This window comes from Hyperoodon ampullatus, assembly GCF_949752795.1.
Source record: "Hyperoodon ampullatus genome assembly, chromosome: 1".
Taxonomy (NCBI): Eukaryota; Metazoa; Chordata; class Mammalia; order Artiodactyla; family Ziphiidae; genus Hyperoodon; species Hyperoodon ampullatus.
Window position 1 is genome coordinate 38,797,799 of NC_136914.1, and position 25,458 is coordinate 38,823,256.

Below are 25,458 nucleotides of genomic sequence, written 5' to 3' on the forward strand. Positions count from 1 at the left end.
AAGTAATTTAAACAGAAGTAAAAGGGGGGTGCCTTTAGTTTGTGACAATCCCTGAAGTCCCTAGTCATTATTCTATACCATGCAACTCCTGTAGTTACTCTCCTAGAGCAAAGTTATTTGGGCTGGCTAAACACAGGACGGAAACCAACCAACCAAACAAACAAATAATCCCCAAACAGGAAAACAGTGAAGGATCATAGCCTTGTCATTGCTAACAAGTCAGAAGAAAGAGAAGTCAGAGATTCCATTGATGATAACATTATGTCAAAGATGATATTTCAGCAGGATTAATTTAGAGGGTCTTTTCATCATCAAGGATTGGAAGGGGGAGAGAGGAACTCTAACCAAAGACTAGCTGTTAAAATCTAGGTGTAACTTTATAGCATTCTGAGCTACCAAAGTGACAATATGCATGAAGGAAAGGGATGCTGACAAGGACACTACAAAGGGAGTAGCAATAGGACTTGGGGACTGTATGTAGATAGGTGAGGGAGATATGGAGAAATCAAATGCTTCCTCCACATCACACAATGATTTTCACCATTGGATGCTCATTTTAATGTTAGACAAATTCTCTAAAGTAAGACTTTGGTTTTAAAAAGGAAACGAGCATATATTCTTTGTATATTTTTCCTGACTTGGTAGCTATTCCCTCTTCCCCACATTCTTCTGTCATTAAGAATATGTCATTAAAAGAGTCAGCACAATGTAGTGGACCCACAGTGAATTGAGTCAGGAGTGCCAAGCTCAAGTTCCAATTTTGCCCCTGGATAACTCTGTGACTTACCCTTTCGAAGCTTCAGTGTCCACAGCTGTAAAATGAGGTTGGGCTGGACAATCTCTAAGGCCCATTTCATTTCTAAATTTCTATACTGACTTATCTACAGGTTGTAATATTTCCTTCTCACATAAAAATGAAAATACAGCATTTCTATGAAGGGTATTACCTCCTTAAGGTGTCCAATTTTCCTTTGACCTTTATCATTTTATGGGCATCTACCTTTATCAGAAAGCCCTTTAGGTTGAAAGACATACATAAATTCCAGTTTGCAAACTCAGGGAAACAGAAAGATCAGAAGAATAATTTAATGCTGTTACAGGCAGTTGAGCAGGCCAGAAAAACAGAAAATGAAACTAAGTCAACAAGCAAAATGATGGATGCCACACAAGCGAAGGGGTGTTTTAGAAGGGAGGAAAGTGCCACTGCGCCAAAACATATGGCACATTAAACTGGGGAGGACATCAGCACAGGCCTTGAATATGGGTGGAATTCAGCTCATTTCTTCTTGAACCCCCTGGCAAAATCCCCATTTGTCAAACTGAACCAAGATTAAAGTAACAACAAGGTGAGTAATGAAAGAAGGAAAAATAATACTTGCCCTGATGATTTAACCTGAAACTACAGTGAGTATTAAAAAACACCTTTGAGTGTTTTCATTTGTGCCAACCTTGGGGCAGATAGATTTCTGAGACTACAGTAAGGTTCCTTTTTGTCTAGCTTCTGTCCACTTATCTCTTAGGGCTGCAAATATCCAAAATTCTTGAAAACATAGCACTTATTCCTCAATTAGAACTCAAGTTCTAAATACAGGTATTCTTGGAGGTGGTGACACAGTGACTTAAATTCATACTAAAGTGTGCATGAATGATAGCAGATTTAGCCTGAAGATAAATTTTGATGCGTAACACAGAGCTAGAAAGTGTTACATCTCTTAAATCAAGAAGGATGCTACATGGAGAAGAGAAAAGATGGTTAAAGAGGGGAGACAGGAGGCTTTGAGCAAGGAACTTGCCTACTTTGCATTTTGCAAAAGCTAACATATTTGATTTTCAGGTTAGTCAGAAGTCATATTTGTTTTGACAGTTTCTGTTAGTGAATAAAGAGTTCTAGATCTTTTCCTGCTCATTTAATGCTCTGTCCAAGGCATAAGCCCTATTGCCTCTCTGTTGGTAGAAATAGAATGGGTAAAAGACTGCTAGAAGAAAACACAAAGAAAGATAGCGAGGGTGCATCTCCACCTTACTAAACCTGTGTTGTCTTCCCAAACTTCTGTTTCTCTGGGCCTGTCTTGGAGGAACCTCTCCAGGAACAAATGGTCCCATGTGGGAAGAAATGCCCAGGAGTCAAGATTATCGAAAAATGAACCTGAACATTCACTAACTTTCTGGAGGAATAAATTCATGCCTTTGTTAAGTGTCCGAAACAACTTGATCATTGGACTTAAGGATTTACTTTGAAAGCAGCCAGTTAAGTTCTTTTGAACACCACACTTGGTTCTTTATTATTATTGCTAATCAAAAACCCATTTAGTGAAGGGAAAAAAATGAGTTCAGCTAGTGTGGTTTGAAAAGTAGCCTGGATGCTGCTTTCTAATGATGTCTTAATGTAAAATTATCAATAGAAGAGAGAAAAGAATGTATTTGTGTCATGCATTTAAAGAAATAATGACTCAAGAGTGCAGTGCTTGAATGAATGGGGTCTTCATTTCTGAACTTCAGTAGACCTTACTGATATTTTTAGCTGCCTTTAAACAGTCATGAGCATTAACTCAGCCTGTGAAAGAAATTAGGTCAAAGTTTTAAGGAAAACAGGATGAGGGGAGAACTGTTTACATGGAAAGCATGAGCAATGGCACAAGTCCTGTCTTCTTTTGATTGCCAGTGTCCTCAGCAGAGCTGTCACAGGGTTAATACGGAGGTGGAGAGTGGAGAAAACCGGTCAACAGGACACAGAATGTTGCCTCAGCCTATCTGCAAATTGTCCATCTGCAAAATGCAGTTTTGTGGCTTAACCAGAAGATCAGGCTCAGGATTACCAACTTGGGTTTCCAAGAATTCACCAATTTGGTGAGTGGGAATGGAATTTAATTTTTTTTAACTTTTATTTTGAAATAATTTTGGCTTTATAAAAGAATTGCAAAGATGGTATAGAGAGTTCCCTTATCTTTTTCACTCAATTTCTTCTAATTTTTATATTTCACATAGACGTGCATTTATCAAAATTAAGAAAGTAACATGTACAATGCTATTAATTAAACAACTTGCTCTTCTTTTCTAGAATCGTTTTGCCTCATTTAGTACCTTTGCCTTTCCAAGTAGATTATGGACTCAGCTTGTCAATATCTACAAAAGAGCTTGCTGAGATTTTGATTAGAAATGCACTGAATCTATAGATCTACAGACAAAACTAACTTGAGTCAAAATCCATGGACACATTTTTATTTCTCTAGCTATTTAGTTCTTTGATTTCTTGCATTATGTTTTGTACTTTACAACATATGGAAACTACAGACTGCACACATTTTCTTTAATTTATACCTAGGTACTTTATTGTTTTGATCCTATTGTAAATAGTATTGCTTTTTAAATTTCAAATCTCAATTTTCCATTGCTAGTATATAGGAGTATAATTGACTTTTTTATAATGACCTCATAGCCAATATTCTTGCTAAACTCACTTAGTATTTCTAGAACATTTTTAGAGATTCTTTGGGATTTTCAGTGTAGACAAACATGTTGTCTGCAAACAGAGACAGTTTATTTCTTCCTTTCCAATCTGTATCCTTCTTTTCCTTATTGCACTGGGTAAGGCTTCCAGCACAATGCTGAACAGGTGTGGTGAGAGGATATCTTGCCTTGTTCCCCATCTTAGGAGGTAAGTGCTCAGCCTCTCATCATTGAGCATGATGTTAGCTGTAAGTTTTTTGTAGATGTCTTACTGTGATAAGGAAGTTCCTTTCTACTCCTACTTTACTAAGAGTTGTGGGTTTTTTTTTAATCAAGAATGAATTTTGAATTTTATCAATGCTTTTTACGTATATATTGTCATGATCATATGGCTCTTCTAATTTAGTCTACTAACTAATATAGTGGATTGCATTGACTGATTTTTAAATGTTGAACCAGCCTTGCATTCTTGGGATGAACCCTGTTTGTTATGATGTATTATCTTTTTAATATATCATTTGATTCAAGTTTCTAATATGTTTTTGAGGATTTCTATGTCTATGTTCATGAGGAATACTAGTTTGGATTTTTCTTTACTTACAATTAAAATATTTTTGCATTTTTATTGTCTGAATATATGTCTTGGTATGTTTACTTTCAGTATTTAACTTGCTTGTTCTCTGATCTACTTGGATCTGTTTTGTGTGTGTCTGTCATCAATTTTGGAAAATTCTCATACATTATTTTTTTGGGTATTACTTCCACCTCATTCTCTATTTCTCTTCCCCTCCAGGGATTCTAATGATGTGTACGTTAGACTGTTTGATATTGTTTCACATCTCTTAGATGCTCTGTTTTGGTTTTTCAATTTTTATTTCAGTTTGGATAATTCTCATTGACCTGTCTTCAAATTTACAGATTATTTTCTCAGCCATGTTGAGTCTACCAACAAGCCTGTTGAAGGCCCTCTTCATCTCTGTTACTGTGCCTTTGATTTCTAGTATTTCCATTTGATTCTTTCTTATAATTTCATCTCTCTGATGAAATTACCTACCTGCTAGTGCCTGTTGTCTACCTTTTCCATTAGAGCCTTTAACATCAAAATCAGTTATTTCATTGTATCCTTCCTTCTTCTTGCTTTGGGTTTAATTTGTTCTTTGTCTAAATTTGTAAGATAGAAGCTTAGTCTGAGTCTGATTCTGGTGATAGCTTTTTCTCTTCAGACTGTGCTTTTTTCTTACCTTGTCCTATGCCTCTTAATTTATTAATGAAAGACCAATATGTTGTGTATGACAGCATATACTGAGATAAATATAAACATTTTATGCTTGGAGATGAGCACACCTTTCCTTCTGCTGGGCCTTTAATGTGGTGGTTTGTGTTAATATTGTCAGAAGTTCAGCTGAAGTTTGTTGTTGCTATGGTTCCACCATAGGCCTCAGATTCTTCTGGTGATGTCTTGTGTTTAGGGTGTAGGCTTGCGTACCACAGAGTTTTTCTCAATGTATCCTCCCCAGAGAGAACCTGTCTCTTGCAGCTCTTTCAGAAGTATTTTACTGCTTTTTTTTGCTCAGCATTTGTTAGTGTCATGTTAGGGAGTGTGGGGCAGGGAGTGTTGTTCTCTGACGTTATGATTAAAGTTGAATCCAAGGCAGATATTCAGAATCTGGAGTCTTCCCAAGTGCTCCTGCCCCTCCTCTAGCTCCAGTGCTGGGCTTAGCATATACTTCGTTTTTTCCAAAGAGGCAGAAAATGTTTAGTCCTCCTGTTCCCTTACTTCACATGCAGTGGGTTTCAATTAGTATACTAAGGTGACAGTTTTGTTGCTTTTTTCTCTGCAGATTAAGAGAGAGGGGAGCTGGATCTGGGAAGAGTTTTAACAAAGGCACCATGAGGGAAACTTTCTCAGGAGTCTCCCTGATCTTCCTTATGAACATTTCAAGGTGTTTGTGGAGGAAAAGCCTGTGAGAGAGTAAAGAGCTCTCTATATCTGCATCTCCAGACAATTCATACTTTCACACCAGCCCACATTTGACTGCTAGCAATTTGTCAACAATTTTTCACCAAATCACCTTTCTGGCTTATATGTAATCTGGTGGCATCTGCCACAGGTAAGCACATGTTCAGGTCCTGTTCCTATCCACAGACACCTGTCTGTCTGCAGTTTGCAGATTAGTTGTTGAACCCTCAGTTCTCAGATGGGTTTAATAAAAGTTGTTAATTTGCCACTTGTGTGGCTTTTTTCTTATTTTAAGAGTTGGAGTAATGCTTTTTCCAGCTTTCTGCATTTATGAAGTGAAAGTGGAAGACCTGATTAGTTGAATTTTGATGTGTTTTTCAGCTCTTCAATTCTATAGCTTCTAAATTTTTGACCTCCATGTTTCTTCTCTTATCTCTTGGGCACAATTTGGGAAAATATTTAAAAATGTTTTGAGGTCTTCAGAGAAAGACTGTAATAATGTCTTTTTAATTAGCATCCTCCTATCAGATGTTCTAAATATGTTGAATAGTGAGACTCTCATTTATGAATAATAATTCCAACACTCCTCACTGAAATTATTCCTCTGTAGAGTACTTGGCTATAATCATTACTTATCGTCCTGTGATAACTAGGCAGTTTATTTCTCATCTTAAGTCTGGCACCTAGCACAGGACCTTATGTTGTGGATTCTCAATCTATATTGACTGTATGGGTTAATTAATGGATAAAAAACTTAATATACCCCCAGAACAGCCACAGCATTAAATTAATGACAAATGGTGAAATGGACTATGTGAGTGGATTGTCCCATTTCAGATGATTGTGCTAAATTAATGAGTATGGGGGAAAATGCCCATTCTGTATCATGTACAAAGTGGACCTAGGAGGCCTAACTCATCCTGGACACATTATAGACAGAGGAAGAAACCATTTCCCCATCAAAAAAATTCCCTCATGGGCCTGATAATACCCAAATGATTTAAAAATTTTAAAAAGCCTTTAATTCCATAGCTGATTTAAGGAGAATGAGACTAAGCAGTACCATATTCTTTTCCTGTAGCAGATATTAATAGAGTGAAGAGGTGATCTGGACAGAAAGGAGGAAAGACAAAGTAATGAATCATGGCAGGTGTATTCTTTAAATATCATTTTAGCTGTATCAAACAAATTTTGATTCACAGTGTTTTTATTGTGCTTCCATTGTTAACATCATTTCTAGTTTATTTTTTGACTCATGAATTACTTGGTATTTTATTTTTTATTAATTTTTAGTTTTATTGTATTGTATTGAAAGAATATTGTTCAGACTTATATTAATTATTTGGTATTTTTTGAGACTTCCTTAGTAGCTTAGAAAGATTTCTTAGGGAAGTTTTCCAAATGTAGGTTTATATGTCTTTAGATATAATCCTTCTTGATAAATGGGTTTTTCCTTGTGTGTTATTTGAATCTTCTATATTTTTACTACCTTTTTGCTGCTGCATTTTTAACTTCTAAGAGAGATATGTTCAACTGTCCTAATGTCATTATGTATGTTTCTGTTTCTACTTGTAATTATGCTAATTTTTTGCTTAAATAGTTCAGGGTTATAGTGTTAAGTGCTTACAGGCTTGGCATTTTTAGATCTCTTTGGTAACTTTCTCTCATCATGAAATTAAGACTCTTTTCATCTCTAATAATGCTTTTATTTAAATTGTAATTTTCTAGTGTTAATATGGCTATATCATCTTTCTTTTAATTATTTTCCCCAGATAATTCTATTTTCATTACTTTATTTTCAAACTTTCAGTGTCAACATGTTTCCTCTTATAAACAGTATGTACTTGGATTTCTTTTTAAAACCCACTGTCTCTTATAAACAACATATTACTGGATTTAAAAAATCCAGTCTGAGTGTCTTTCTTTAACTATTGAGTTTAACTGGTTTACATATATTGTGATTACTGACCTAATAGGCCTGATTGCTGTATTTTATTTTGTGTTTTCTTTTTCTTTACAATTTCCACTAATCATTAGAGTCATTTATTTTTTAAATCTTCTTTTTCCCATCCTTTACTGATTTGGAAGTTATATTTCTGTTATTTTCATGGCTTTCCCTAAAATTTTAACGTATGTATTTGCTTTAACAAAGTCTAAAGTTAACATCTCTATACTCCTTTCAGAAAACTGAAGACTCATATTACTTTAATTCTGGACACCTACTCCCATATCCATGTTATTGTTTTCTAACATTTTTTTATCTTCTCTTGTTTTAAACATCCATCCATTTTTGTCTTTATTAATTTTTAAAAGCTCAATGTTTATTAAATTTTTTATCAGATTTACCAATTTGTTTACATTGCTTCACACAATCCACTCTTTCATCTTAGATTTAATTCCTCCTTATTGAAGCATATCCTTTAGTACTTCTTACAGTGAATGTCTGTATGGTCCATTCTCTCATTATGTGTCTAAAAATATTTTTTCCACTCCCTCCTAATTGATAGTTTAACAGTTGGAAAATGGTATTCCATTGTCCTTTGGCCTCCAGTGTTGCTGATGAGAAGTTTATTATTTTTTAAAGTAATCTGTCTTGTCTCTTATTGAGTTTGTGTATTTTTTTCTATCTGACTTTAATGGTTTACAATTTCTCTGCTTTTTGAACTTATTTTTATTTATATTTCTCTAAACTCACTGTGCTTCTACAATCTAGGAGCTCATGTCTTCCATCAATTCATGAACATTATCTGCCATTATCTACAATATTTTGAATGTGGAAAAACATGATAGGAGCCAAATTATGATTACAGAATGGAGTGTCTTTCCATTTAAACTTTAAGAACATGACTCACTAACGTGTAACAGTATCCAGGCTATAACAGTTAGAGGCAAGGGGGCAAAAGAAAACATGGGCTTTTCAAAACTCAGTCATTGAGCTGAGTCACAATTCTAATTTCCAATATCATGCTCTAGCAAATCAAGACATAGTTAAAGACTAGCTGACATGTAACATTGCACATTCCAGTTGAGGGATAAAAGGAAGGTTAAAGGCCATATAATATATTCTGTAATTGACGGATTGATTCGTTCATTCATCAGATGTTGATTAAATACATTTTAAAAATTAATTAATTAATGAATTTTTGGCTGCATTGGGTCTTCGTTGCTGCACACGGGCTTTCTCTAGTTGCGGCGAGCTGGGGCTACTCTTCGTTGTCGTGAGCGGGCTTCTCCTTGCGGTGGCTTCTCTTGTTGCGGAGCACGGGCTCTAGGCATGCAGGCTTCAGTAGGTGTGGCTCACGGGCTCTAGAGTATGGGCTCAGTAGTCGTGGCGCATGGGTTTAGTTGCTCTGTGGCATGTGGGATCTTCCCGGATCAGGGCTTCAACCCGTGTCCCTTACATTGACAGGAGGATTCTTAACCACTGCACCACCAGGGAAGTCCCAGATTAAATACTTTCTGAATGCCAAGCAATGAGTTAGGCTCTTGATTTGGAGATGAATAGTATTATATTTATGTCCCAACTTTGATGAGAGTCTGAATCAACTGACCCAGTATTAATTGTTCAAAAAAGACAGCCATTTTCAAATAAACATTTTGCTTAATTGTTCTTGGCTTATTAAGGTGTTACTGAAAAGTCTCTTTCAGTACATTTATTTCATTTGAATTATTGGCTGCATCATACTATATCTCCCTATGCTGTTTAGCACAGCCTGTAGTGTCGGGACATTGGCTTTAAATGACCTGACTTACTCAAGTTAGGCTGTTTTATTTATGGAAGTAGAACTCCATGTGGGGTAGTGAAAATATCATCTTTGGAAGAATGCCTCTTCACACCTTCCCAAGGGTCAGGCTCTTTAATGAGGGGCCCAATGACCTTGTGCAGGTTCTCTGGGGAGCAGTCTCAAAAATTTCCCAGTTAAAGAAAAGTCTGAAATTTTAGATGTTATCACTAATGAATGTGAAAACTAATGGGAGTTTCATTGTTTTAATTCTGTGTCCAGGGAATAAGCTGGATGGTCATAAAGAGAAAGTAGGATCAAATCTGAATTAAAAAAATTGTGTTCTTTTGTAAAGTAATGCAAAAATTTCAACTTTGAACATGTTTTGGAGATGAGGGGAAAATGTTGGAGAAAGAACTTCTGAAAGCAAATATGCTTAGTCCTGAGCTCCCTTTGTTATTTTAATCTAATAAAAATACATGGTAAAAGACTCTGCCTTAGCAGGAAGTCAGTATGAATGCAGACCTCAATTGAAGCTAAGAAAGCCAGCTTATCAGAGTTTTGTTTTGATAGTCTAATTGCTAAGAGCTAAACGTGTCATCATCTTCTCTGGTGTGCTGCTTCCCCTCAAACAAACAAAAAAACAAAAAAACAACAAAACAAAACAAAGCACATGATATCCTTTCCCAATATTCTGATATGCCTAATTAGGTGATCATACCTCTCAGTTGATAATTGTGGGCTGTATTTTGTATATTTCCATTGAACAAAAAAAAGTAGTCAAAGTTTAAGTTTTTCTTTGTAATTACAAAAGTAATAGCTTTATTAATTTCCCATAAATTTTATTATAATATCTAAAATCCTTTTTCATCAAGTAATACATGCACTTCCCCAGGGATTCTGATATGCCCTTTGTGGCAGTTACTCTCCAAAGATGGTCTCCAATGAGCCAAACCTCCAAGTATTCACAGCCTTGTAGATTCCCCTCCCACACTATATCTGGCCAAGCAGGTAATTCTTGAGCATTCGTTTTTGGAATCCTGAAACTGTCATGTAAGAAGTTCAACTGTCTTGCTTGTGAAGCCACATGGAGAGGCAACATGGGTAGGGAGAAATGCCGCTGTCCCAGTGTCTCAGCAGATCCTAGAGAAACTTCAGCTTCTGGCAAAATCTAATTGCAACCTTGTCACAATCTATCTGAGTGGCCTCAAATAAAGGACATCAGGACAGCTCAACTGAGTCCAGTCAACTCACAAAACTATGAGAGATGACATAGTTGTTGCTGTTTTAAGCTACTAAGTTTTGAAGTGACCTGTCATGCTGCAATAAGTAACCAAGACAGCCCCCAGTGGACACATTGTCTCTTCCCTCTACCCCACTGCCACCCTCACTTCAATGGAAACCCATTGCACAATGCAACCTGGGGGCAAGAAGGAGGACGAATGACATATGGATAGAAAAGTCATTCTAGAAAAAAATTTTCTTAAATACCATACTTAAGGCACTTTACATTAAAGAGCCAACATTACAACTCTACTTCCAACCTCTATTTCCCATAAACATTCATATTCGTACCTATATCTCAAGAGAGGAAAGGAAGCAGAGAAACTGAATACCCTCCTCCCAAACGGATCCAATTTAATTTCAACTGATATTTCAGAAAATGTGGGTGGGAGGTGGTGAACTGACAAGATCATTTTAAAATTTATATGGAAATGCAAAGGCCAAGAAAATATTGAGGAAAATTCAACTTAGAGGGCTTTCATTATGAGTTACCTAGTATTATTTTAAAGCTATAGTGATTGATACAGTGTAGTGCTGGTGTGAGGATAGACAAATAGACCAATAAAACAGATAATAGAGTTCAGAAATAGATCTACACATATATGAAAACTTGATTTAAGATAAAGTCAAACACAATGCAATGGGTAAAGATGGTCTTTTCAATAAGTAATGCTGGGTCAATTGGTTATCTATGTGTGAACAAATAAATCTTGATCCATACCTTACACCATATCTAAAATTCCATTCCAAATTGAAATGAAGACCTAAATGTGAAATGTAAAACAATAAAATTTCTAGAAGTTAACAAAGGAGAATATCTTCATGAACTCTGAGTAAGCAATGATTTCTCACACAGGACAAAAAAGAACTAATCATAGAAATAAAATATTGATACATTAAACCTTATTAAAGATGCAGTGGAAAGGCAAACCACAGAATGGCAGAAGATATTTGCAACATACATTTCTATCAAATGATTCATATGTTAAGACTGTTCTTAAAATATGTTAAGAATTCCTGCAAATCAGTAAGAACTGATGGACAAAGTAATTTAAAAATGGGCAAAAGTCTTGTGACTCTGTGATATAATACAAAAAATATTTTTGGTCTTTTCCCTGGTTCCTGGCACAAAGCTCCTAAAACCTTTAAAAATTCCTGAAAGGGGTGAAAGGAGCATCTTTTGTTTTTCATAATAAGCCCCTTTGCCTCATAACTTTGTGCTAATGAGGTGACTCTTGGAGGATTGGGCTTGGTTAACAGAGAAACCAACCATGTGATGAGAGGGTTGGGACATTTAGTCTCACCCCCAACTTCCAGTGAGGGAAAAGGGGCTAAAGATTGTTCAGTCACCAATGGCTAGTGATTTCATCAATCATGGCTAGTAATGGAACCTTCATAACCCCCTAAATGATGGGGTTCAGAGCACTTCTAGATTGGTAAACACATGTAGGTGCACCTTCCTACACTCCTTGCCCTATGTATCTCTTCCATTCTGCTGTTCCTGAGTTGTACCCTTTATGATAAACCAGTAATAGTAATTAAAGTGTTTCCCTGCGTTCTGTGAGCTGTTATAGCAAATTATTGAACCTGAGGAGGAGTTTATGGGAATGCCCAATTTATAGCCAGTCAGTCTTCAGCACAGGCAACAACCTGGGACTTGCAATTGACATCGGAAGTGGGGGCAGTCTTGGAGGATTGAACCCTTTAACTTGTGGGAGCTGGTACTAACGCCAGGTAGATAGTGCCAGAATTAAATTAAAATGTAGGACACTCGGTGTCTTCAGAGAACTGGAGGAATGCAACATGTGGAAAACCCATGCATTTTGTGTCAGAAGCGTTACGAGTAGAAAGTTTTCTTTTTAGGTTTTTTGTTTAGTATTAAATAGGTACTTCACAAAAAAAGATATTCAAATGGCCTATGAACAAATGAATAGGGGCTCATCCTTATTAGTTATCAGGGAGTGCAAATGAAAACTACACTAAGATATCGCTGCACATCCATCAGTAGTGCTAATACAAAACCAAATATAATCTGATAATACTAAGTGTTAACAAAATTGTAGCCTAACTGAAATTCCTGGTATAAGCCTTTTGGACAACTTGGGAAGTATCTACAGAAACAACATATTCATAGTCCATGCCTCAGCAATTTTACTTGTAGTTATACACTCAACAGAAATCAAAACATATACAAGAATGATCTCAGCAGCTTTTTTTAAAAAAAAATAAAAACCAAAAACTGGAACAAATGTCTGCAAACTATTGAATGGATAAATAAATTGTAGTATATTCTTCCAACAGACTCTTTTTAAAAACCATATCGCATGAAGAAATGTTTTCCTAAGTATGTTCTGTCTTTTTTTTCTCATCACACATCAATGAAAATGAATAAGCTACAGCTATAAGCAGCAACACAGATACATTTCACATAAGGCTGAATAAAATAAGGTAGTCACACAGAATACATACTCTATGAACCCATTTATATAAAGTTTAGAAATAATCCATGTGCTGCAGATCAGAATAGTAATGAGGTTTTGTTGGGGGTGGGGGGTGGGGGAGTGCTTAATAATTGGAAAAGACTCCAGGAAGATTTCTAGGATATTAATATAGTTCTATGGCTTGGTCTGGATGCTGGTTACCCAAGTTTTGTTCACTTTGAAAAAATTTACCAACCCACACACTTATGATTTGATTTGTTCAATTTTCTGCATTATGCTATACTTCAATAAAACTTTAAATTTTAACATTACTTCAAAAGTGTGGTGGAAAAAATGAGAGTAAGAGAGAGAGAAAGAAGGAGGAGGAAGAGGAGGAGGTGTGGGAGAGAGATTGAGAAAAGGAAGGACAAGTAAGAGAAAAGGGGTAAAGAGAGGGAAGAAAGAGAAAGAGGGAGGAAGAAAGAAGGGAGAAAGAGAAAAAAAGGAAGGAGAAAGGAGGAAGGAGAGAAGGAAAGAAAGGAAGCAATTTCATTACTTATAATTAACATCATAGCTTTAGGGCAGTGTGAATCATCTGTCTCCCAAAATATTAGATAATTTCGGATTAGCAATGCCTGCAAAGACATATCCCTTACTTAGAATACATAATTATAGAAACTTAGAAATTTGGAACTCATGGGTGATCTAAATTACACCCTCACCTCTAAAATGCATGATTGTGGCCACCTCTTTATGAGAAAAGAAGACCTGACCCAGCTAATAATGGGAAAGAAATCGAGACTTTTGGGTCAAGTGTCAAGGCCATAATTCTGTGGAGTAAATTTCACATGCACTGGATAACTCATACGAAGTGATGGCATACTTAGCATCAGATCTCAGAAAAGATGTGTGTACTTAATGACTTTTTCTCCTTTTTCCCCAAAACCTTTGACTTTATGAAAGTTTTTAGAATGGCTTCATTTCATAGAAAATGTGCTGTGAATCTCCATCATTAACAGATGTTAAAGGGTGAAGGAATGAGCAAAGGATGGAGAGCTGTGAACTTCAGCTCTAAAGGACCAGCTACCTCAGCAATAAAGACACAGAAACCTCAGTTGCCCTTGGCCGTGGTTGCCTAAGCCGCAGCCAGCACTGCCCTAGTAACAGAAGGATCTCATACTGTTTCTCCAAATACATGTCACCCTCCCTGCATTTTGTGGAAAGCCTTTGATGTTGATCTGCAGAGGGATACCCTGGATTTTTCCTTTTGCTTGTGCAAACAAAGCAAGGCAATTTGGGTTTTCTTGGCAAATACTGTCAGATGTTTTACATTCAGCAACAAAAATTAAGTGAAGTTTTTCTTGCTCAAACTTCGACTATTGAACGTAAATTAAAACACCTATATACTCACACAAGATTATTGTGAGAAAGAAAAAAAACTATAGAGCCAGTATCTGAACAAAATATTCTTAAACAAACCAAACCTTGTGAAAGAATATTTTCCTGAGTCTGTCCTGTCATTTAAAAAAAAGCATATATTTACCATATATATCCCAAACTCTGGCCCAATTTAAAAGGAGTCAAATTAAAAAGTGCCTACTACATAAAAACAAAATTCTTCTTAAAATGTTTTAGCCAAAATTGTAATATTATTATCAGTGCTCAAATAAATTATTCCTTGGTTTCAAAATCTTTCAATAGTTTGACTCGGAATATAATAGAAAGTCTTCTTAGCTTTGAATTTAAATATAACCCAAATATCAATATGGGTCACTTTGTAATTTAAAATCTTGATTAGACTGGCTCAAAACCTATTCCACATCTTTTAGAAAGGATACCACCCTCTTCACATTCAGAGTGTGAAGAAAGAGGGAAGGGAGAATGGAAAGGCTCTGTTCTCTTGATTCCTTCTGACTGAGATTCTGCTTCTGTTAACTAGTTTATGAAACTTTTTTGCCATCCAACCTATGGATCCTGTTGCACAAAGCATCATCCGAAACCTGGAACACTGTATTTTTCTATGATTTAAGAGAGAGAAAGTATCTCTCTTCACTCTGTAGATATAGATAAATAGATGAATACAGATAAATAGATGATAGATAGGTAGATAGATAGATAGATAAGCAGACAGACAGACAGACCTACAAAAGCAAATAAAATAGTAGGCATGTGTCCCTAACATACCCTCTGGCTGTCCAACCTCAGGCCAAGCTATTCTGAAAGGCATCCGGGTTCCTGCCTCTTGATCACCCCTCCTTCTCCTATCTGCTCTCTTCTCTCTACCTCCTAATTGCCCATAGAATTCCACATTCCAGTCACTTGGTTATAAAGAGAATTTCAGTTCTTTCCAGATGTTTCACAACCTTTCCATATCAAAAATATGTCAAGGTGCTCAGCTAAACAATATGACCCTCTACTTCTTAGGAGCACAGAGTGCAGAGAGTCACCTTGGATTTTTCTCTAACCAGACCCCCTCCTACAAAGGCAAGGTTTTACAAAGTGAGAGAGTGGCATGGACATATATACACTTTTACATTACCAAATGTAAAAGCTATAGCTAGTGGGAAGAACCTGCATAGCACAGGGAGATCAGCTCAGTGCTTTGTGACCACCTAGAGGGGTGGGATAAGGAGGGTGGAAGGGAGGGAGATGAAAGAGGGAAGAGATATGGGGATATATGTATATGTATAGCTGATTCACTTTGTTATAAAGCAGAAACTATCACACCATTGTAAAGCAATTATACTCCAATGAAGATGTTAAAAAAAAAAAAAAGGTTTTAAAAAGTAATTGTTTCCCCCTCTATTACATGCAGTTCTCCACAGCCTAGTTTCTTCATCTAACTTGCCAATCTCTACTTAATGTTGTCACTCTCAGCCTGAGGGGAGAGAAGGCATCTTATATTTTTATATCCTCTGCTCCTGGATGAGTTATCATAGGTGGGAAAATACGACTGTGTTTGACTGGTATTCTTCAGCATCTGTCTCAGGGCTTGGCATTTCAAGGGAAATGTCAAGAATTTGACTTCAAATGGTGATTTGTTCATGATTATAATACACTAATTGTCACAGAGAAGTACAACTCATGAAAGTGGCCCACTAAGACTATCTCCAAGCAAGGAAGATACTCTCCTACTGAATCCATTGGAGTTATCCAATAGCCCAACCATGGCCCTTATTTCTAGTTCCTAATAACACTCTCCAGTTTAACATTTGGCACCTACTTTCTTAGCTCCAGTATTTAATTGTAGATTTCCTTAACTGGTGGTAGCTAACAATCCCCACTGCAATTTCTCAGAACTCAGACCAAGCTAGTCATCCACTGGGTATACCTGGTTGGTACCAAATCCCCAGGACTCTGGTTTCCAGCCCTGCTCATTCCCTGCATCACACCAAACCAGTGACACGGTTCTGCTGGATCCTTTCTACTTTGAGGTAGAAAGGACAGTGAAGGACCTTGCCCTACAGATGGAAACATCTCCATTTGGACATAATATAAAGTCTGTGGGTACATAACACATTCCTTTCTTCCTGTTAAAGTGTCCCTTGGAGATTTGTGGCAATGTGTGCGAACTGTAGATTTTCCACATGCTGATCACTGCCTCCAAGTAGACTCTATGGTCACTGTAGTCTACAAGATGAAGGTGTGTTGATTTCACTGTCACCCTCCAAATTGTAGAAAAATGATTGACTTGCTTCACAGGTACAGAATCAGAGTTCATTACTTATCAAATGGAAGGTTTTTTGTGAGGTAGTGAGGTCCAAAATGTGTGGGCTTTTATGGAAGGTGGCACATGTTTCCTTGCAGTATAAAGGGCATGATTTCATTCTCCAGCACTTTAATTAATACATGTTTCCTGGCCCAGAAACTGACCACCTTTGATCCTGTCTAGTAGGGAAGGACTGGCAGTTCTTAGAAGAACTAAGGAGGACAGCATTGTGCACATACTCACCCAGGGAGAATCCAGAACCTCAAATAGGCACTTTTGGACATTAACCCAGGAAACACTTGGACTGCAAGATCATTACCTAATAGTGAGCTGGTACAGCTTCCTTGCACAGACCTTGTGAACTGACTGGCAAGAGGCTTAACTATTAAATCAGGCCAGCCAGTCATTTCATAGAAAACTGATTAGGAAAGCAATTCAGGAAGACCCTGGTCATCTTGACTTAAGAATCCACATTCTTTTCAGCTCTGGCTTTCCTGTGCAATTTTTTAAAACTGATAGTTGAAATCAGCAGAGGAGACCAGCTCCCTTTCCACAGGTTTCATGAGCTCAGAACCTCAAAATATAAGAATAGCAAAAGGAGTTTCAGGTAGAGAAGAGAAAGAGAGAAGAAGGAAGAGAAAGGAAAGAGGGAGGGAAGCAGTAATTTATTGATCAATTTCTGTAAGATGCCAGGTGTTTGCTTTTCTTCTATTATTACTAATATTCAAAACAGTCTTGCAAGACAGTTATTAGTAAAAGCCAAGTCATGCCTTTGAAATAATAATACAGTGTGAAATCCACGAGGTCGGAGCAAAATTTTGCTGGCAGGAATCAATGAATCATCTTGTAAGCAAGAAAATACCCATTTTCCCCTGTTCTTAATTGTACCTTTTAGTTGGTGATCTGGGGTCTATGTGGGTAGTGATTCTTAGGATTCATTATTTATGGAGCAATCTCCTCCTAAAACTGTTCTCAAACCCATGATGGAACTTTCTCCCTGCTTGTGCTTGCCTAGCTCTGACCCTTTACAATCTCTGCCTCCATCTAGATCCCCTGTCACGCTGGACATGTCATTAGTGCTGATTATCTATATTATCTAGAATTTTCTTCTGAGTGACAGCACTTTAAATGGCTTCGTGTTTGAACAGCTGGATTAAATGGCATTCTAAGGGTCTGAGAGAAATAATACATCTCCCCAAACTGCCTACCTCCCTCAGGGGAATAGCTTAATCACCTTGTAGAATTAACCTATTATCTAATCAATCCTTACCAAAACCCTACATTAGGTTTAAAATTCAGTTAAATAGACACAATAACTCAAATAACAAAAAGGTTAAAAGAGCTCACGTATATCAGTCCTTTTTCTAAAAAAACAAACAATAAGCATCAGTGAAGCACTTTTAACTCTTTACATATTCCTTGATTCTACCTTCCTTTCCAGATAAACTCTTGTATTTTTCTTCTAACGCTCTTGAACAAACTCTCCCCATTCCTCTTACATTTCCTGTCTGTCCTTTACACTCAATGTCTACATATGTGCTTTGTTTCCTATTGTATTCTATAAACATATTACGTTAAAAACTTTAACATGAGAGGTAGTGGCATAAGGGCATTAAGAGAATGGAAAAATGAAAAGTGCAGTAAAATTAAATCAAGACTAAATAAGGAAGAGGATGTCAAATAAAAGTCTGGGACCTTAACAGGAAAATAAAAGTACATTTATTTCTACACTACTAAAAGCAGCTAATTGAGAGCTATAGTATTTCCTCGGTCCCTTTCAATATGTCCATCATGCCAAGTGGATATATAAAATGTATGCTTTTTATAATCATTTTTTTTATGAATGGCAAAGATTATCTTAAGGTAATCTAGCATTCTTCTGTTCAAATTGCTGTCCTATTATTATGGGTTTTTTTCATGTTGCACCCCATGAAGGCAGTTATCCAATCTGCCATGGTTCTTGCTTTCCTTTCCCTGCCTTCTGTTTCCATACATCTTGAAATTTAAGTATCAAGCATTCACAGTTTTGTTTTGTTTTTTGAGCCTGCCTCAATTTTTTTAAAATTTTAGACTCATTTTATGTTTACATACCAAGAAAGTTGTTTGATTAGGTCAAAGAAGAAAATGAATTTTAAAGAATTTATTGATGGCTAGATTGGAGAAAAAAATGTAGAAGCCACATAGATAGTTGGTGTATGGTTTAAATATATTAAGAGATAACAGAGTTAAAATAGCTTTTAACATAAGATGCTATGAAATCATGGAAACAGAGGTACTTCACGTGACATATGCTTTCCCCATAATCCATGGGAAAAGAAATAAAAGCCATAGACTATTTAGATTGACCAACTTTTTAGATAGTATATATGTACCTTATTCAAAAGAATGACATAGACTGGATTAATCCAGTGTAAAATAATATTATTGAATTTTTCATCAAAATAGACTGATATCTACATTAGCAAAAAATGAAGAAATAATCTTGACAAGGTATGTGCAAAATTCATATGAAGAAAAATTTAGATGATGAAAGAAGACAAAATGGAAAACTTCTTATATTTTTTAAGGGTTAAATTAAGTGCAATTCCAATTAAAATACCATTGGGATTCATTTGGAAAAGGATAAGTTGATTCTACATGCCATATAGAAAAATTAAAAACAAGCAAGAAAAGGGCATTCTGAAAACCTCTGGGAAATAATAGCAATGAGAGGGAACTAAGTTTTATAGACATTAAAATGTATTCTGAAGGTATAGAAATTAAAAAGCTCATTAGTGACACAAGTAAATCCAGGAATTTGGTATATTTTGAAGATGTCATTTTAAATTAGTAGGTGAAATGGATTACAAAGGGATTTCTACCAGGAAACAAAAATAAAGTTGAATTCTTTCCTTACACTTTGCATCAAACTAAAATCAGATAGACAAAATATTTGAATATTAAAATTAAAATAAAGGTACTAGAAGAAAACATAGTGTTTTTTTTTTGATTATGTCAGAATGAGAAAGGCCTATCAAAGAATGACACAAATGCTCAAAGTCACACAGACTAAAAGTAGCAGTTGAATTTACCTGCATAAAACTGAGAATCTTTTGTTTGGCAAATAATACCAAAAACAAAGTTGAAAGACAAATGGAATCCTGAGAAAAAAAAATGTTAGCATCAAATATTACAGACAAAGGGCTAATTCTTTTGGGAAAAAAAACCCCCAAAACTACAAGTCATTTAAAAAAAGACTAAGAACCCAGTAGAAAAATGGGGAAAGAATGTATACAGGCTTTTTTCCTGTTAAAGGATAGAAAATTTATTTTATAATTATCATCACTTAAAGCTAGAGAAATGCCCATTTTGTAATTCCTATCAGGTAGGCACCCACCTCTGCACCCATGCATCCTATTCCCCACTTCTCTACCCCTAGAGTATCCACAATTTTGTTGTTGTTTATGTACTGTGCTATGTTTCTTCATCCGAACATAAACAAATACAAATATATATTCTTATTGTATTTCTTTTCTTTTACAAATGTTAGAGTTCTCTATTCATCCTTCTGTTTCTTGCTATTTTCACCCAACAGTATATCTTGCTGTTCTTTCTTAGATTTAGAGAGAGCTTACTTACAGTTTCGTAGTGTTAAGTGTGTGCTTGTACCAGTTTATTAACCAGTTCCTTATAAATGGACACTTCTGTTTCTGATATTTTACACTTAGAAACTATGCCACAGCAAATACTCTTGTACCCACATCATTTAGCACATGTAGATTTGTAGGATAAATTTACAAAAGTGGGATTGCTGGAGTAAAGGCAAATACAGTTGTCCCTTAAACAACATGGATTTGAACTGAGCGGGTCCACTTGTACTCGGATTTTTTACTACAGTAATACAGGATCCGTGATTGGTCGAATCCTTCCATGTGGAACTGGGGAGATGGGGGGCCGACTGTAGAGTCATACGTGGATTTTTGTCTTTACTGGTCTGGGCCAGGGGTTGGCATTCCTAACCCCTGCGTTGTTCAAGGATCAACCATACATTTACTACCATTACACACATTTGCAGCATTAAATGCTTGAGTAAATGAAAGGGTAAATGCAACTGTGAGTTTGGTTGATATTGCCAGATTCCCTTTATAGAAGTTGTACAGGGCTTCCCTGGTGGCTCAGTAGTTAAGAGCCTGCCTGCCAATGCAGGGGACACGGGTTCGAGCCCTGGTCTGGGAGGATCCCACGTGACGTGGAGCAGCTGAGCCTGTGTGCCACAGCTGCTGAGCTTGCACTCTGGAGCCTATGAGCCACAACTACTGAGCCCACGTGCCACAACTACTGAGTCCCGTACACCTACAGCCCGTGCTCTGCAACAAGAGAAGCCACCATAATAAGAAGCCCGCACACCGCAGCAAAGAGCGGCCCCCGCTCGCTGCAACTAGAGGGAGCCCACGCGCAGCAATGAAGACCCAACACAGCCAAAACTAAATAAGTAAAAAAAAAAAAAAAAAAGAAGTTGTACAAAAGTTTAAACCCCCATCGATGTATGAGGTGCCATTTTCCCCGCAGCCTTACCAGCAGCATCTGGTGTCAAACTTTTATGTTTTTCCAATCTGATAGATGATAAATCTTATTTCCATGTTTTTGTCTTTTCATGAGGAAGCTGAACATATAAACTTACACAATAGGAATCAGCCTTGATTCCTTTAGCCAATGGCCATGCTGCGTATGTGCATTATGAAACAGCACAGTTGAGCAGTTTTCATGCTATCATAGCGTACTTGCCTTGGGCAAAAAACTTACCTCATGAAAAATACACTATTCTTTCTCAGCGTCTAGAGAAAAAAAAAAAAAAACCAAAGAAGCTTGATGATTAATTTGCATGTTAAAAACAATTTTTCTCCTCCTTGAAAAATTGTGGAGGTGAAGATAGTTTGGAGATAGAACATAACTTCCCAGAGTCTTTCTAAAAGAGCTATTGTGGGAGGTTATGCAAGAGACTTTGAAGCTATTGTCTACAAGGTAATAAAAATGGTCTGAAAACGATAGGAAGAGATCTAAGAGTGGATGCATCAATAGTTTTGTAAGCATCCCTTTTTCTCCTTTTACTACTTTATTTAATTAAGATATGATTGACATAGGACATTGTGTAAGTTGAAGGTGTGCAAGTGTTGATTTGATACATCTGTATATTGTAACATGACTACCACATATTGTTGGCTAACATCTCTATCACCTCCCATAATTATTATTTCTTTTTTGAGGGGAGAACAATTAGGATCTAGTCTCTTACCAACTTTGAAGTTTATAACACAGCAGCGGTCCCCAACCTTTTTTGGCACCAGGGACCAGTTTCATGGAAGACAATTTTTCCACGGACCAGGGTGGGGGGATGGTTTCGGGATGATTCAAGCACATTATATCTATTGTGTGTTTTATTTCTATTATTATTACTTTGTAATATATAATGAAATAATTATACAACTCACCATAATGCTGGCAGGAGGTGGAGCTCAGGCAGTAATGCAAGCGATGGGGAGCGGCTGTAAATACAGATGAAGCTTCTTTCGTTTGCCTGCCGATCACCTCCTGCTGTGCAGCCCGGTTCCTAACAGGCCACGGACTGGTACCCGGCTGTGGCCCGGGCGTTGGGAACCCCTGTAATACAATATTGTTGATTATAATCTCTATGCTGTGCATTAGATTCCCGGGACTTATTTATCTACTGGTTTCAAGTTTGTACCATTAAACAACATCTCCCCAATTTCCCTAACTGCCAGACCCTGTAACCACCACTCTACTCACTGATTCTACAGTTCAGCATTTTTAGATGCCATTTATAAATGATATCATACAGTATTTGTCTCTCTCTGTCTCACTTATCTTACTTAGCATAATACCCTTCAAGGTCCATCCATGTTGTCACAAATGACAGGATTTCCTTTTCTCTCACAACTAAAGAACATTCTCAATGAAATATCAGCTTCCACGCAGCAGCATCTCATGAACTAGGAATTTTTGAAATCTGTTTTATAGTAGACGTTGTCCGCACTGTTCATCCTGAGCAAAGTGGGGGTCATATAAATCAACTGTCAACATTCTTTGGTGCTATAGCAACTAAGAATTTTCACATCAATCGGGAAAATTCTAAATACTAAGATAATGCTTCTAGGCAAATCTGAGTTGGAGACAGAATTACAAAACCTTCTCCCACTCAGTTCATGTTCACCACCTATGTCAGAAAGTTCCAAGCATTGTTCAAAATGAAAATCTCTGCCCTCCCAAGCAGGCCTTTTATCTACATTTTAAGCATGACCAGTAATAACTTCAAAAATTCTGTATTTTCTCATTTTATGTTAATCATGCATCCTCAAACAACTTTAATGTTACATAAGAAGAGAGAGTTTGGAATTCTGTGGAGTAGCTGTACTTGGATAATTTCAAATAACCTTTGTAACTACATTTTATATTCATATAGTATTATTCTCAAGCAAATATTCCACTTGAGCATTGTTACATTCTTCAAAAGAGAATAAATTTTTGATGTAATGACTAAATCAGGAGAGGAATTCATCTGTTGCACTATTCAGATAGACTTCCGTAAATGAAAAAGATCAAGATTGAGAGTGATAAGAAGTCAGGATTTTTGAAGTTTTTTTTCTGAATTTTTAAATGTACCTTTTAGAGTTCTATCCATCTTTGCAAGTGTATATGCAAGTGTGATTGTATATATGCTTGCATTTATATCTGCCTCTTTTAAAAAAGGACTTTGAGGGACATTATTACATGACAAATGTAATAAGATTGTTAAATAAGTAATAAATAAAATAGGAGGTAGCGAGTATGCTAACATCATGGTGATCTTAGTCATGTGTAATTGACTATTAAAAATTAGTCTTTGACCTTGTTGAAAGCAAAGGCAAAAAATAAAATAAAATAACACCATGTTTTTCTTTTAGTACCTTTTATAATAAGGCATAGCATACATACAATGAATGGCACTGATCTTAAGTGTTACAATTCCAGGAGATTTGACAAATGCACATATTGATGCAACCCAAAATCCTTATCAAGATGGAGAACATTAACATCACCTCAAAAAATATTCCCCTGCCCCTTTCCAGTCAGTTCCTCACTGGTGCTCTGATTTCCTTCAACAATGGATTTGCTTGTTCTAGAACTTCATATAAGTAGGATCACACAATATGTACTCCTTTGTGTAGACTTCTTTTGGCTTCTTTCAGTGTAATGTTTTGGAGATTAGCCCACGGTGTTGTGTTTATCAGTAGTTTGTTCCTTTATATTGCTGAGTAGTCTTCCACTGTATGAATATTCCCTATTTTTAAGATCATTAGTTTTTTGATATCTGATTGGAAGCTCTACTAGTCCTTAAAGAGAATTGTATAATGATCCTATACTAACAGATATTTGGTATATGAACCATCAAGAAATATTATAAGCAATATCTTTAATGATAACAAATGCAGAAACAGTCTTCAATTGACTTTTTCTTATGTCAACACTTAATAGCTATCTACTCTATAACCCTATGTTGATCAGCACACATCCAGTTATCTGGCCCTTTAGTCAAGTTTTAGAAGAATATAAGAGAGTTTAGATCAACATAAACCCAAAGGATCTGCTAATGACTGCATTTTGACCTTCAAGGTACATGTGGGGCCCAGCAGGCAGAGTTGGGGTTTGAACCTAGGTTATAGGTAGAGATACAATCAATTTGACTAAATTCAATATAATAATCTAGTTACATTTGACTGATTAGTCTTATTGATCTACATGGCACTAGCTTGACTGCATTTTCATACAGCTTCAATTGTGTTGTTTTTAGACTTTACTGAAAGGAACCCAGCAAATCTTTGGTTATGGATGGAACCCCACACACCTAACTGCCAGTTCCAGCTGCTTCCAATCACTAACGGGGACTACAGAGCTCTTCTAATGAGAATTATTTGTCATCTAAGCTTCTTCTATAACATTAGATCTATCCTTCTATTTAGTATATTATATACAATAGGTAATGTATCATTTAGCCCTCAATATTAAATGTCTGATGCAACCTCCAGTGAGACTGAAATGCTGTAAATCATGACACTTCTCTCTTTTCCACTAGTACCCAAATAGAATATTAGAAATCAAGGTGGAAAAGATGAAAGAATTATAGACAGCAAAGATGCATCTCTCACTTTGTTTCAGGAAATTCAATTAAAGTTAATGTTGAAGTGTGTTTCTAGTATGATTTTTGGTGTTTAGTTTTTACTTGAAGATGAATGCTTTTAATTTCATTTAATATTTATGTAATTATTTTTAATGATTGTTGACCTTAATTTATGGTATGAATTTAATTATAATGTGCCCTCTCTGATTTTGATAATATTTACATCTATTTTCTTTTACTGAATTTTTATTAGTATTCTAATGCTTATTGCTTCATCAATATGTACATATAAATATATGATTCTCTTCCATATCTAAAGCTGAAAGCGTCGTCTCATGTCCGTGACTGCGAGTTGTTTTTTTGTATGATCCATTCTTACCGAGAATGATTAAAAAGATATGAAGCATTTCTCTATGACCTGTGGTTATCATCTTCATCCACCCCATATCCTTAAGTCATGAGAAGTCCCATCTCAGTTCCCTTATAGTAGCCTTCTTTTTTCCTTTTCTACATCTCTGCCAATTTTTCTAAAAGTTGAGTCAAGACTTTTGAAAATCAGTATAATACTCTTTATCATTTATAGAATTAAGCACTTACATAAAGTCACTTGCACTCTTTAGCATCTAATACTGTGATGTTAAATACTTGGTTGGTTAACTATAAGTGAATTGTACAGAAGGCATGCCCCACCCATACTGGCATTTTGATACCAAGAGAAAGAGATGGTAATAATTAAACCATTATTTGGAATGTTTAAATCAAAT